General features: G+C 35.1%; 1 long non-coding RNA gene across 1 annotated transcript in view; it reads left to right on the top strand.

Moving 5' to 3' along the window:
* Positions 1–6,744, top strand: part of LOC139702124 (uncharacterized) — a 141,491-nt gene extending 134,747 nt beyond the window's left edge. The window contains exon 3 of the long non-coding RNA XR_011704725.1: positions 6,678–6,744. This is a non-coding gene — a long non-coding RNA (uncharacterized lncRNA). The remainder of the gene's footprint in view (positions 1–6,677) is intronic.
* The last annotated feature ends 8,772 nt before the right edge of the window (positions 6,745–15,516 follow it).

Below are 15,516 nucleotides of genomic sequence, written 5' to 3'. Positions count from 1 at the left end.
GTAGAACATTGTTTTAGCTCAGTCATCTTTTAGAGTCTTAAGTGAGACATTTTTGGAAAATTAATATGTCTTTTTGTGTTAGAATAAAATAGTCTATTGTTTCAGTTATCTTTTGCTGCATTGCAAATAATTCCAAGATTTGGTAACTGAAAAAGCAGCTGTTCCATGATCTCTGATAATATTGAGAGTGGTATGAGCTTCCCTGGACAGTTCTGCTCCATGTGATATCTGTGCCTGAAGTCATCTGGGTAATCAACTGTGCTGGTATATTAAGATGGTGCACACAAATGGCTCTCAAGTACAGCTGACTGTCACCTGGTAGCTCAGCAGGGACTATGGATCAGCAACGCCCTGCCTGCCTATTCATGCACTTTGGAATTTTCCCAGAATGAAATATTGGTTCCAAGAGTCAGGAAAATAAAGCTGCTATTCTACTTGAGGCCTTGGTTCAGAACTCCCAGGACATCACTTCTGCCATGCGTTTGGTTAAAAGAAGTCACATAGCCATCCCAGATTTAATATCACATAGGGATTGCCATGTGGAAGTTAGAGAGGAGAATTTGTATCTCTCAATATTATCAGAGATATGTGTTTATTAAAGGGAGGAGAAAATTTGTTAGAGGTGATCTTTGGAAACTGAGTACTTAATGACAAAAATAATAGGAACAGCACAGAAATCCAACAATTCTTTCAGTGACTAAAATAAAATAAAATCTAAATTTTTTTACCAGAAAGTGTCCCTTGACAAATAATGATATTAGGAATGCCATTAGGAGGTCCTATTTTGGGATATCCACACTGCAAAAATGAGTCAGTTCTTTATCAAATAGAGCAATTTGTGTAAAGACAATGAAACTATCAATTAGGAAGCATTTTTTTTTTTTGGTCATCATTCAATATGTATTTACTAAGTACAATTTATGACCCAAATATGTGTCATATGTTGGGTTTCCATGATTGGAAGCATTCTTGACTTCAAGGATGATCCACGGATACTTATAGTAGATGAATACACATCAGTAGAAAATGCATAGGTTTTGAGCAAAGAGGACACCTATTGGTGCAGATGTGAACAGGAGAAGGTGACTGGTCCAATTCAGTGTTTTTCTAAAGGAGATGAGGCAAATAAAATATATGACTGTGACTCTTTTTTTTTTTTTAATTTTTTGGACAATGAAATAATATTGAGAGAGAAAAGAAAGATAATCCCACTAGAAGGCCTATTTATGAATAGAAAGAGATCTATTTGTCCCAGGATGTTCAAAACAATTCTAAGATTTTTATACTGTAACATAATTTAGGAACTCAAGTTAATGGGACAATTTAGTGAAATAAGTTTATTATTTACCTTTATCTAGATCAAATCCCCACATCTTATATATTTTCCTTACTACTTATATACCTATTATTAGTAACTGTAAAAACTTGATAAATTGAGTAGTAACCACTTATTTTGTGACACTTTAAAGAATTTTTAAATTTTAATTTTTAAAAATGCAAGTTTTAAAAACCAAAGGGAAATTTTTACATTATTTACAACCACATGTCAAATCAGTTGCATAATTTGCACCTCAGTGCTTTGTTTAAAAAAAAAAAAAAGATCTATCTCTACCATTCTACAGGCCTTGAATATGTGTATTTGGTTTTGCTGACAAAAAATATTTTTAAGTGAATGGACAATTCTTCAAGTGAAAATAATCTGTCTACTAAACTTTTCTGCCACCTACTTTGAATACCATTGGGTAAATTTATTATGTGATGTAAGAATAAAAAATCAAATCTTGTAAACATTGTCAATATGATATCAATATGATATTTGGGCTGAATTAGCATTAAAATTATGCTTGCATGGTACTTAGCACATATGAGGTTTTTAAACAAAAAGGAACAAATAGCCTCTCACTAGAAATTCTAGTCAAAATGAAATGAAGATGCTGAAATGGAAAAATCACTTACTTAGTTTCAAATTCAGGAAGATGCCAATTTCCAATGTCAATAAAGTTTGTTTCATGTCATCTGTAAATGCCATGGGACAGAAGTAATTTTACTTGATTTTATTGGATAAGGCATTGTTCTTTATTCTGTATTTATAGCTATGCTTTCAGGTTTAAGCACTGAAAATTACAGAATCATCATTAAGCATTTAAAGTAAAATCAGCTCTTTTGGCCTAAAACTCCATTCAGACTGAAGTTTCAGTGTAAACTAAGTTTTGTCCTTTCCACTGAGGACATGTGATGGAATTACCCCTTGAGTTATGACATATGAAATAACAAATATCTACTTATGCAACTAACCAGTTCCCTACAGCTTTTTCCCTCTCTCATCTTCCTGGCAATGATCAACTTCTCACAGTCATACTGTACTGTTTTGCAGCCAACTTGAGGGACTGAATCATCTTTTCCACACTACTTTTTTCTTATTCAAGGGATCAAGCATTTTCACTACTTACTTTCTCCACTTCTACCTTCTTTTCTCACTCAGAACACTTGACTCCTGTCCAGCAGTAAATCTCAGCCTTTGCTCAACCATGTCCCTACGAGTTCTCGGCCAAATCAATTGGTTCCACGTCTCAAGTAAATTAACTATTGACAGCATGTGCTTTACAAGTTCTTTCCTCATAAGAACTAGTGTAAATCACTAGAACCTCCTCTCAGATACTAGTTTTTCCCCCTTGAAATCACATAAGATAAATGGATTTCTTCATTCAAAATAGAATACTTGGAAGAGCAGAGGTTTGGGAATCAGACTGTTCAAATTTAACTTCCCACTCAATAGACATAAGACCTTGGGAAAATTTGTTAACTTCTCTGTGTTTCTATTTTTTTCCCTATGGAAAATAATAATTGTATCCAGCTCATATGATTGTTGTGAAGATTCCATGAGGATTAAGACCTGAATTTAGAATACAGCATTAAAATATCAGCAACTAAATTATGACCATGTCTATGAGATACATAAATGTAATTTTTATAAACCCAACTTAATTTACCATGTCCCAAATAAATATTATCAATTTATTTATTTCTAATATGATGTACTTTCTAAAATCTTATTAATAATTCTTATACTCACCTTTCCATGTCTTGCTTGAATACTGATTCTATCATCATGTTGTATCTATTAGCTTCTATTGCTACTATAAAAAACTACCACAAAAGCATCTTATTCAATTTCTAGAGCTACCTATATTCCTTGGCTCGTGGTTTCTGTCCATCTTCAAAGTCAGCAATGGTTGTTCAAATCTTACTTATAATGTCATCTTTCTTGTTAATTTTTCTCCCTCTTATTTAACCACTTAAAAGTCATTCATGTTATTGTGAACCCAACCAGTGAAACCAGAACAATCTCTCTATCTTGATCCATTTAATCTGCAACTCTAATTTTTTTTTTGATGTATAATTTAATATATTCACAAGTTCCAAAGATTACAATGTGCACATCCTTGGATGGCTCTTATTCTACAAGACTTCCTCATGATCTTATATTCCATTTTTATTTTTCCTCCACTTCATATTGCCTTTGAGCTTGTTAATATAATTTACATCTCTCTATCATAACTCATACTGATGCATTCATTGTATACTTGATTAATGTCAAAAACAGGGTTCAAGGATTTAAATAGATGAAATGGAGAAGAAAAGTCATTGGAAAAAGAAGAAATTCATGAAAGAATAGTGATAAGAGAGCAAATTAAACATAAAACACAATATGATATTTGGGCAAGAGCTTCAATTTAGAATGAGATTAAAGGTAAAGGAGAATGGTTAAAGTGAGCACAATTATAGGTGATTTTGAATATCAAGTTGAAATGATAATACACAGTGTTACAGTCATAGCCATATAATTTTATATATATATATATATATATATATATATATATATACACATACATATGTATATATATATAATGAATAATATTAGCATATAATAGAGGTATATAGAGATAGTAATAACATATAGATATTACAATATGCTTAAAATTCTCCCATTAAGAATATATTTCTTTGAATTTTAGCTTTCTCAACTCTTTAAAGGCAAGTACGTCTGGGAGGTGAAGGCGTGAAGGACAAACCTTTAGGACAATAACACATACTGAAAATCACTCTCAAAAATGATCTTTCTCAATTACATCATGAAAACCCTGAGGCTAGTAATGGGAATAGTGTACTGCAAGAAGCTTAAAAGCAAGAATGGTTGGGTAAAGAACCAAAAAGGAGGTGAAGAATGCCAGAGACAAGGTTGTTGAACCTCATGTTATTCTATTCAAGCTGCTATATCAAAAATCCTATAGACTGAGTGTATTAGAAGTGACAGAAATGTTGGGGATTAGGATTTAAACACATGAATTTGTGGGGGACAGAAATTTCCAAACCCTAGCCCCTCAAAATGCATATAAAATATATCCTTTTCATCCTAGTGGTTCCAAAAGTCTTAATTTGTTCCAGCATAAACTTCAAAGTCTAATTCCAAAGTCCCACTTAAATATCACCTACTTTACATAAAGGTAATATTCAAAGGCATGATTCATTCTGAGGCAATTGCTCTTCAGCTATGAAGTTACGAAATCAATCCTGTTATGTGCAAAATATAATGGCAGGACAGACATAGAATAGACATTCCTATTAAAAAATGGAAAAATATGAAAGAAAAAAATAATAAATTCCAAGAAATTTAAAAAATGCAACAGAGAAAACAACATTAAACCTTAAGACTTAAGCATAATCTTCTTTGACTTCACACTCTGTCCTCCAGGCCTGCTGGGGTGGAAGTCTTTCCTTCCACATCACTGATTCAGATGTCTTGCCTCCTGAACTTTGTTGCATAGTTTTTGGGCCCCTAAGGCTCTGGGTGACCCTGCCTCCATAGCAGTTCTCATGAGTTTGAATTATGTATCTGTAGCTCTCTTAGGGTAAAATCATGTGCCAAAGGCTCTACTGATCTAGGATCACCACAGTAGGCCCAGCTCTGTGGTGGTTTTCTGTCTGGGTGGGATGCTTATGGCTTTGAATAGATCCAACCTTCTAAATCTACGTGGCAGTACCTATGGTCACAGGATCCTGCACTCTGGATGAACGTTGATAGAGAATTACAGGACTCTGCCAAAATTTACTGTATGTTCCTTCCTGTACTATAACTTGAGCAATACTGAGGCCTGTGATAGCAAAATATAGGGTGACTAAGGAGGATGGTTAACTGGGATTCAGGGAAACAGTCCAAGAAGTGAGGCAGTGCTAGGCACAATCCAAGAGATGAGGCACTACTAGGCAGGGCACTGAGATCTCTCAACTGCTGCAGCCTCATCTTTACATTTAACACTACTCTGTGCCCCAGACCCTTGCACTCTGTGATGGGGTCACGGTAAAGTTGACAGCCTTTATAAAATCTTAATTACTTTGGGGGTCATTGTTCCATGTTTCTGCACAATAGGTTCAGCTTTTTTTAGATGGTTATTTAATCTCTGTATCAGATCATCGTTTGGTCCCATCCTTTGTGTACTTTTCTGAACAATCTTTTCCATTCTTTTCAATAAGGATAGACTCCATTTTTTTTTTTAAATATCAAGTTTCACTTAATTTTAGTTTCTGATATTTATGTTAGAGTTTTTCAAAGAATCAGAGCCAATTGGGTATGTTCATTATAGGTTGATAGAGAAATAGAGATTGAGATTTATTAGACAAATTGGCTAATGCAATCATGGAGGCTGAAAAGTTCTGCCATCCACCATCCACAAGCTGATCATCAGGAAAACTATTGTCCAAAGGTCTGAGAACTATGGGAGCTGATGTTATAATTCTGTCAGAAATTGAAAATAAGAAAATCAGAGCATGGATATTTAAGGGCAGGAAAAGATGGATTTTTCAGTTCAAACTTAAAACAGTAAATTCTCACTTTCTCCATCAGTTTTTCTATTAGGGTCCTCAGTGGATAACATGATACCTACCTACATTAGTGAGAACAATCTCCTTTACTCAGTCTACTGATCCAAATTCTAATCTCTCTTAGAAACGACTTTGAAGATACACCTACGAATAATGTTTTGCCAGCAATCTAGGCATCCCTTAGCCCAGTCAAGTTGTCATATAGAATTACTATCAAACACCTTTCTAGTGATATTACCAGATATATATGTAAATATGTTTTTGCCCTATAAACAGGAATACATTTGGTAAGTAGCCTTTGATATCTTAATACAAATAATATATAAAAATATTGATTATGACTGGGTCGAAGACCCAGGGTATAATTATCATATTATATGTTGTGCATAATGAGACCCCACAGAAACCTGAAACTGAAAGTATACAATTATTTCTTACAATAAGAGAAATAGTGGTAAACCAAGACTTCCTAGGACAAATTTGAGCACAAACCTATGCATAGCAAAATGGAGCAATCTGTGTGTGTAGAGAGCATGATATGGTTTACATTCATATGTGTGGTGGTGTTATGGTTTGAATGTGAGGTATCTCCCAAAAGTTGATGAGTGAGATAATGTGAGAGGGTTTAGAGGGGAAATGATTGGGTTGTCAGAGCCTTAATAGAATCAGTGAATTATCCACTGATGGGGTTAATTGGTTGGTAACTAGAAGCAGGTGGGGTGTGGCTGGAGGAAGTATCTGACAAGTGGAGTCTGTCTCTGCTTTCTGATCATCATGTGAACCTCTTTCTGCTACAGACTTCTGCCAAGATATTCTGCCTTATCTCAAGCCCTGAGGAATGGAGTCTGCTGTCTATGAACTGAGACATCTGAAACCATGAGCCCCCAAATAAACTTTTCCTCCACTACAGTTGTTCTGGTCAGATCCTTTAGTCACAGTGGTGAAAAAGCTGACTAAAACAGGTAGGATCTCATATTGCTATTTACCGTAAATGTAGGATTCCTATATATAAAGAGAGGGGCAGATGGGGGAGAGTGCATTTTCAGTTACGAAATACACTTATAAAAAAATAAGTGTATTTTAAATCAGTTTATTTTCATAAAATCATTAATATTATTTTGAGGTGGATCTGATTGACTATTTTCAGATGCTGGTGAATAAATTCAATATGAATTTAAACAGCAAATTCATACTGGTCCTATAAAGTTGAAACTGAAGAACAAAAGAAAACTAACATAAATAGGCTAAATTAGCCTAAAGTTCAAGAATATGTGGTTAAGACCAGTTTGGGGAAGAGTAAATTTTGGGGAAAAAGACCATCAGTGTGGGGAATCCTGCTACAAAAAGGCAAAGAAGACCTGCAAGCAAGGAAGTTAGAAGGGCACAGAAAACCTTTATATTTTGAGGAGGATGAACAATCTTCTGGAGGAAGTCTTGACAAAGAAATGGAAAGGGAAAACGGGCATCGTTGAATTGGAAACTTAACAATAGCTAAATTTCTCAGCATGTTAAAGAAAAGGAATTTTAAAAGTTATGTAATATTGCATGCTTTTGCTTCATCATGGCATCTTTAATTTCCGTACCCATGTTATTTTTGTAAACAGGAAATCTGACACTCTATTTATAGGACCCTGGTTAAATATGTCCCAGAAAACAGTGATTAATTAATGGCCCTTTGTCATATTGAGGATCTCTAGGACATGGTAGAAGGCTCAGTCTTTGAGTCACAATCAAAATGTGTGCATTATTTGGATTAAGATATCTAAGGCTACTTACCAAATGTGCAGATGACTCCAAGCTAAATGGCATTGCTAAGGTAATATAACAGGATCAAGAATTGAAATAATATTAACAAGTTTGACAAAAGTATGTTGCCCAGTACAGTGAAATTAAATAAGAATATATATAATTTAACTCTTGTTTAAAAGAAAAAAATGGTGCATCTAAGATAACAGTAAATAGTTGCTGTTATAACAGGCATGAAGCTTATTGGTTATAAACAACATAGGTTATTTCCTGTTCATGTCAAATGCTGTCATATGTGTCAACAGGGCTTTATGGTACCAGAGTCTCCTAAGCTTAAGAGAAAAGGACCCTTTGCTCAGTTACTACAGGTTGCTCTCTCAGAAAAAAAAAGAGTCCAATGCCTCAGCAGTTCTCAAGACTACAGTTCAAAAGGACACATATTTCTTCCTCTTATCCATTCTCCTAAGGAAGTCACTGAACCATATGTAACACACAGGACAGGGAAATGATGTCATATCCTATCCTTCACAGGTGAATAATCACAAAGTCATGACCAAAAGTATGAATACCTACTGCAAATAGAAAAAAAAAAAATGACTCTCATAGGCAGAATTTATAGATGCCCTTCATAATAAAGCTAAACAAATAGAAAAAGTAAAAAGAAAAAGAAACATCAAATGACCCTCAAGACTTCTAAATCCCATTCCTTCCCTGGGGATTAGCTCTGTAGGATCACCTCCCTTTCATCACTGCCTGGACTAGTATATATGATGGATTTCACTCCTATGATTAGGTAATTTTATGTAACCAAGGTCAAGGAACTTCACAGATATAATTAAGGTTTTAAATCAATTGATTTTGAGGTAATCAAAAGGGAGGTTATCCTGGCTAGCCCTGACCCAATCAATTGAGCTCCTAAAAAGGACAAGGTCCTTCCTGAAAGAATAGATAAAAACATCTGAAGAGTTAGCCTATTGACTTTTATGAAGAAAGGTGTCATAAGAGGCAGCTAAATGACAAAGACCTGATAAAGCTGAGATGATGCCCCCAACCAACATTCCCAGGAAAATAGGAATGTCAATCACATACCAGCAAGAAAAATAAATAAATAAATAAATAATTGTCTAATAACCTGAATAAACTTGGAAGAGAAAATTGAGCTCTAATTGAGAATATAACCCAGGTAATATTGATTTTATCCTGAGCCCCTGAAAAGAGAACCCAGTTATTCAGAGTCTTGTCTGATCCTGTGAAAATGGTGAGAAAAGAAATGTATGTTGTATTAAGCTATTAGTTTGTAGGAAAGTGTTTTGCAGCATGTAAGAATAAATACAATTGCAAAAGCATAAATTCAAGTACATCATATTTAAAAGTGAATCACACAAAATATAAAGGCAATGATTCATTTGTTTTAAAACAAAGTATGTATTTTCTTAAAAAAATAATGGTGATACTTATGCAGTCAAATGTTAACAAATATGGTCAACACTAAAGCCAGTTTGTCCAATATATGATGTCATTTATATAAAATCTTATCTTTTTAATATCCTCAAGGTAGATATTTAATTAAATTTAATAGACTCAATATGTTTTCCTTTTGTAATTTAATATGAATAAAGAAAGGATATTTTTATGTAAAAATATTGTCCAAATTTACAGAAGAGTACAGAATAATTTAAATTTTATAAAACACACAAACAATGAACATGATCACAAATTAATGTCATCATTTATTGCTGAGAGCCATAGCCAAGTTGGAAATGACGCATGGCATTTTGGGGTTGAAATTGTTCAGAAAGGTGACCCTGCTCAGGGATTAGGGTGGCTCCAGGTTTAGGATGGATCCTGCTGGATTAGGGTGGCTCCAGGTTTAGGGTGGATCCTGCTGGGAATAGGGCATATCCTGCTGCCTCAGGCGTCCGCTCCTTGAGTTCCCATTGATTTCTCCTGGGGTTCTGAGAGTATTGGTAAGCAGAGCCCAGTGGAGGGAGTGTAATTTCCCAGAACGTGCGTGTAGAGTGTGGGTGAGAGTTCGGGAATAAAGAGTTGCTGTTTGAATCTACAAGGCTTTTGTGGAGGCTCGGTTATTTTGTGCCCAGCCAGACTGCGGCATTTGTTGGCCCATACGGGGAACGTCTGAAGCTTGGAGGTAAGTGAAATTGCTCGTTCCGGAGGGAAGGCGAGAGAATGGGTGACCATTTCAAAAAACAATGTGTTCTCGTTTTGATTTATTTTGTTTTTATTTCAAGTTGCCTGTTCCTAGAACTTTCTCAGGCAAACTGGGGAAAATGGTTGACTCAAAGTTTGAAGTTGTTCACCCCTGAGAAAGAGAAATTGTTAGAGGAAGGAGGCACCCCAGTAAGACCAAGAACAGTTAGGACATATGTTGATACAATAAAAAAAAAATGTAGCCCATGGCTTTTTAAAGACGAGTTATTAAGTATATCAATGAGACAATCATGGTATTCTGTAAAAAGATTTTTCTTCAACAAGAAAGAGATGGCTAGTTCTGTTTACTACACTTGTCTAAGATCTTGGTTTCTACAAAGATCTGATTAATTTACAAAGCTAAAGTGTTAAAATATCAACCACTAAATATAAAATCAAGTACTCTTTACTTATTAAGTTACATAAGGTAATATATTTAAACATTATGTGTGTTTTCATAAATTGGTAAATGGAAAAAAAAGGTTTAATATTGCTTTGTGTCTGTGTCTTTGCTAAAACAAGGTTACTAAGAGTTAAGATTCTATCATGTGTAATTTATATACAAAGAGTATAAGAAGTTTCAGTTGGGTTTCAATTATAGTATTACAGTACCATAAAAAATGAAAATATTTAGAGTAATTTATCTAAATTCAGAAATTTTATAAGGGTTGTTTCATAATGTAAATTTTTAAAAAGGGTTAAAGGCTACAAAAGAGATAAAAACATTCAAGACATGGAAATATATTTTAATATAAAGGTTAAAAAAAGAAATGTTTCTAGATGAGATAAACTCTGTGGTAAAGTAAAAAGTTGTAAAATGCCATTTAAAAAAATTTTGAGGAAACTAGACTTACTTTAAAAGCTTGAGAAAGGAAGAAAGAAAAAAAAAAGGTATTTGTACATGGCAGATTGAGACAAAGCTTCTTAATGGAGTAAAAAAAAAAAGCCTTTAGTTAAAGGGCAGCCATGTAAACTAACATTAAAGCGATTTAAACAAAATCTAAGCCTCGTTTAAAAGAGTGAAGCTGTAGGTGGTAAAAAAGTACATTTAAAAGTACAGTATAGATGATAATTGGAAGGCTTTAAAAGGTTAAATTGAAGGTGGTCGAGATGCCTTCATGATGGAGGAAAGATTGCGTCATTCAAAGCCTAGTTAATCTTAAAAGCATTACTTAAAAAAAAACATGAAAATGGGAAGATAATAGGATAAAAGCAATTTGGAGAAAAAATATTAAAAAAAAATATTAAAAATTTGAAATGAAAAACTTTGAAGACAGAAGTACAGGAAGGTGAAAAAAAGATAGAAAAGATGTAGGAAGATAGAGAAGATGTAGGAAGACAAGAATTTTAAACCCACAAAATAGGAAACAAAAGAAAACTAGGAGGAAAAAAAAGCAACTAAGGGTGAATGTACAAACCTTAGGGGGGAAAAAAAAAACTAGAAGATAGAAATAATATAGAAAATGATTGAAAATGTCAAGTAAAGGTATTTCAGATAGAAAATGCAAAAAACTAAGACATCTATTAGATCCAGACATACAAGATAGAAAAAGGTAGAAGAAAGAAGTTTAAAGTCAAATATTGGATAAAATAGAAGAACGAGAAGATTATTAGTAATTTTTTTTTTCAAAAAGCCCATCAACTTTAATTTCTGGTGGTGCAGAAATTAGAAGTCTCAGATGAGGGTGTTAAAATTTTGACAAGAGCCAATTTAGAAAACATTAAACTAGAAGGAAATTGGTTTAAAACCACATCAAAAAATTAAAAGGACTAAAGTAATTTAAAAACTAAGGCAAAATGCTTTTGGAAGACTTAAATTTAAAAGGATCTTTAAATTTCTAAAGGATGCATATAGGATATTTTGGAACATCATCCCTGAAGAAAAATCAGTTAATGTTTTACTTAACAGGAATCCCATACAATCCACAGGGACAAAGCATAGTTGAAAGAGCTCATCAAACTATTAAAACGTACTTATTAAAGCAAAAAGAGGGAATGGAAAGGGGTATATATCCCCCAAAGATAAACTTAAAATAACCCTTTTTACTCTAAACTTTTTAAATTCGGATTCATCAGGGCTTAGTGCTGCGGAAAGACATATGTATCCAAAAAATGTACATAAGCCTAAGGTACTTTGGAAAGATATTCTAACAGGACAATGGAAAGGTCCTGACCCAGTGATTGTCTGGAGTTGGGGTTCCGTTTGTGTGTTTCCACAGGGAGAACAGCAGCCGATTTGGATTCCAGAGAGACTAACCAAAGCAATTTCTACAGACCAAAAAGAAGATGATTTGACTCAAATCCATAACAGCTGATATCCAGAGCTCCAGCTTGGCTATTCTTACATCTGCGATAGTGATTAACCAGGATGCTTTTTTCAATATCTATTTTATTATTGCCTTTTCCCACATCATAAAGTTCTATTTTATTTTTTGAGCTCATACAGACATATGTTAATGTTTTTCTGATCAGTTTTAGGCTACAAGGCCTTTACTATTGTCTTATGTGTTTTATCATATATGAGGAGTGCTCATGAAAAATGGATCCAAATTTTTTTTTATTTCACCTGATTTTAATGGTTTAATTTAAATTGGGTAAATAGCTGTTGAGGATTGTTTTAATATGTGTACAAATAAGGAGGTTATCAGATCTGTTTGTTTACTTTCACCTTTCCTTTTCATTATATTTAATAATTCTGTTCAGGATAATGTCAATTGTTCAGAAAATTGTTTTCTTAGTCCCTGTTGGAATGTTACATAATTTTGTTTTAGCATCATTGCCAGAATTCCTATCTTCATCCCAGTGCTGGTGAAGACAAAGATAAAACCAAACTACAGCTTCTATGATAGCTATCACAGTAAACTGTATAAACTGATGCATCAATAAATAATAACTCAACAAGTAATGCTCAATCAAGGAGTTGATTTACTTTGGGAGGAAATGGACATATTGATAGATTCCTCCACTTTGAACTGCTTGCAGAACTTGCCTGGACTATGTATCACTTGTATGCATTGTGAACTATCTGTTGGTGCAGCAAATTGTGGTAGTGCTGGCGTATCTTTGCTGATGGTGTCACCAGAGATACAATTTTTCCAAAGGAGCCGTCAATTGGCTTGGTGTCGAGGCATTTCTGTATCCTCCTCCCTTCTGCTAGCAAAGGCCAAATTTGGGGGCCAACAGAGGTGAGGCAAAGAACCTCACCCCGCACTGGTGCATAGGCCTATCCACAAGTATGGGTGTATGCTGGACCTGTAGTCAGTGACGGGTATGTTGAATTGGACAACGTAACAGGCACAGTCCCTAAGCCACATTGCTTGTTGTTTAATTAATCAGAGGGGGGAGATGCTGAGAGCCATAGCCAAGTTGGAAATGACGCATGGCATTTTGGGGTTGAAATTGTTCAGAAAGGTGACCCTGCTCAGGGATTAGGGTGGCTCCAGGTTTAGGATGGATCCTGCTGGATTAGGGTGGCTCCAGGTTTAGGGTGGATCCTGCTGGGAATAGGGCATATCCTGCTGCCTCAGGCGTCCGCTCCTTGAGTTCCCATTGATTTCTCCTGGGGTTCTGAGAGTATTGGTACGCAGAGCCCAGTGGAGGGAGTGTAATTTCCCAGAACGTGCGTGTAGAGTGTGGGTGAGAGTTCGGGAATAAAGAGGTGCTGTTTGAATCTACAAGGCTTTTGTGGAGGCTCGGTTATTTTGTGCCCAGCCAGACTGCGGCAATTCATAAAACACAAAACCATGAACATGATCACAAATTAATGAGGCCATAAAAAATAGTCAACTTAGTCTAATTTAAGAGTTATTGTATTTCAGATCTGCAATGTCCCCCCAAAATCATGAAGTGAAGACTTGGTCCTTAATTGATGACACTATTGGGACGTAGGGCCTAGTCACAGTAGGTAGGTCACTAGAGACACATTTTTGAAGTATGTATCTTGTCCCAACTCTAAACCCTTTTTTCCGCCTCTCTCTTTCTCACTCTACTTCTTGGCTGCAATGAGGTAAACAGGATCACTTCTCCCTGTCCTCCCCACCATGATGTTCTGCCTTCCTACAGGCCCAGAATCATGGAGCCAAGTGATCATGGATAGAAACCTCTGAAACCAGGAACCAAAATAAACCTTTCCTCATTTTAATTGTTTTACTCAGGTATTTTATCACAGCAATATAAAACTGACTAAAACAACTATTGTCCTTTTATTTTCACTGAATGCTTATGTATATCTCATCAAATTCCATTCTGCTATGTATTTCCCAGTCTTTTTTGAACTATAAGTCCTAGCAAATGGTATGGGATTCAAAGTGACATAAGACACTTCCATGCTTGCCACATAAATACATCCCTTTCTTGCTCCTATATTATATTTTGTTTCCCTTCTGGCTAACTAGGAGGTCCTTCCTGGTGACCCTGGAAGCTGTATAAAAGAGAGCAGAGCTTCCTTCAATCCTACAGAGTAGCTATCCACCCCGCCCATAGGGAACTTCCCTGAATAGTTTTGTTAATGACAATTTTGTTTCTTTCTTTTTTATTATTATTATATCACATATTGGGTCTGTTGCAGCAGTTAGTTAAGTGCTTTGTCTATTACAGACCATTTGCCAAGATTTTGCATACATTATTTACAGTTATCATTGTCATCCTAATTTTACTCAGCATGAAACCAAATCTCAGGAAGTTTTACTCAGTCATTGTAGATTGCTCTTTGAACTAATATGGCCAAGAAAGAACTGGAACCCAGGTCTTTCTAAATCAAAATCAGTTTACACAATATCTCTACCATATAGCTGTAATTCAAGAAGGACTGAAACAAACTTGATTGAGCTGAAGGAAAAGGAACAGAGAATTGAGAAGTGTCTAAACATTCTCCAACTAGGAATATTTTGAGGAACTGTGAATATGTGGTATTTCAGTCAGCTCTTTCTTGCTGTGATCAAAAGACCTGAGAAGAACAACTTAGAGGAAGAAAAGTTTATTTTGGTTCAGAGGTTCAGTCAATGGTCATCCAATTCCATAGCTCTGGGCCTAGGGTGAGGCAGAACATCATGGCAGATGGGTTTAACAAAGGAAAGTAGCTCAGAATATGACAGCCAGGAAGCAAAGAACTCCACTCACTGTGGACAAAATAAACACCCCAAAGGCATGCCCCATGTCTTGTGGATTAATCCACCAATTAGGTTATATCTCCCATAATCTAATCATGTCACCTCTAAAAATTTTTTGCCTTGTCTCACATATGGGCTTTTGGGGGGATACCTCATCTCTAAACTATAATATGGCCTAAAGAAGAAAAAGACAGATGGAAGTACTTGAAGGCTTGCTATTAGGGAGGAAATAAATCTATATTCATTGTATCTCTTTGTAGCAGAAGTGACAGATCTAGGGAACAGTTCAGCTCAACATAAGAGAGTTGCTAACAACTAAAGCTGTCCAACCATGGGTTGTATTGTCTTCATTCATTCAATCCTTCATTCATTCAGCCAACGTTGTGTGCATACCACACACTACTCATTCTAGTGGGTGCAAATGATACTAAGATGAATACGACTTAGTTTATGTCACTAATAATTTACTTTATAGAAGCGGAAGCAGTGTGCCAAAGAAAAAGAAATACCTGCAGTACAGAACACAAAAACTAACAATTGCTGAGGACAGAAAACAATTGGCCCTATCAGAATC

The sequence above is a fragment of the Marmota flaviventris genome, chromosome 15 (genome assembly GCF_047511675.1).
Source record: "Marmota flaviventris isolate mMarFla1 chromosome 15, mMarFla1.hap1, whole genome shotgun sequence".
NCBI lineage: Eukaryota > Metazoa > Chordata > Mammalia > Rodentia > Sciuridae > Marmota > Marmota flaviventris.
Note: the sequence above shows the minus strand (reverse complement) of the source record. Positions and strands in the feature narration are given on the sequence as shown.